Below are 523 nucleotides of genomic sequence, written 5' to 3'. Positions count from 1 at the left end.
CGGCTGCTGCTGCTGCTGCTGCTGTGCCGCTGGCGGCGCTGCAGCAGCCTGGGCCAGAGCGCCGCACTGCCGAGCACCGCTGCGGCAGCAGCAACTGCAGCAGCAAATGCCCTGAAGCAACAGCAGCAGCAGCAGCAGCAGCAGCAAACGCAACGAAAGGAACACTTACTGTCTACCGTATGCTGATCTCCTCCAAAACGGAAGAGCCCTGCCGTGCTGCCATCGGCGCCACAGCATTATGCTGCTGCTGCTGCTGCTGCTGCTGTCGCAGCTGCTGCTGCTGCTGCTGCAGATCGAAGTGCTGCGAATTCTGCTGCTGCTGCTCCTGCTGAATGCTGCGCTGCAGCGCTCCTCCAGAAACGGCTGCGCACTTCGCAGCAACGCAGATACCAGCAGCACCCAGCTGTGCCTCAGAGAAGCCACGTAATCTGCTGCTGCTGCTGCTGCTGCTGCTGCTGGCGTGGAGCAGCTGCTGCTGCGGCGCCACTGGCAGCTAGCAGCAGCAAACGCAGCAGCAGCAGCC

Source organism: Eimeria tenella, genomic scaffold (assembly GCF_000499545.2).
Source record: "Eimeria tenella Houghton genomic scaffold, Eth_scaff3330, whole genome shotgun sequence".
NCBI lineage: Eukaryota > Apicomplexa > Conoidasida > Eucoccidiorida > Eimeriidae > Eimeria > Eimeria tenella.
The sequence above is the reverse complement of the archived record's forward strand: the minus strand, read 5'-3'. Positions refer to the sequence as shown.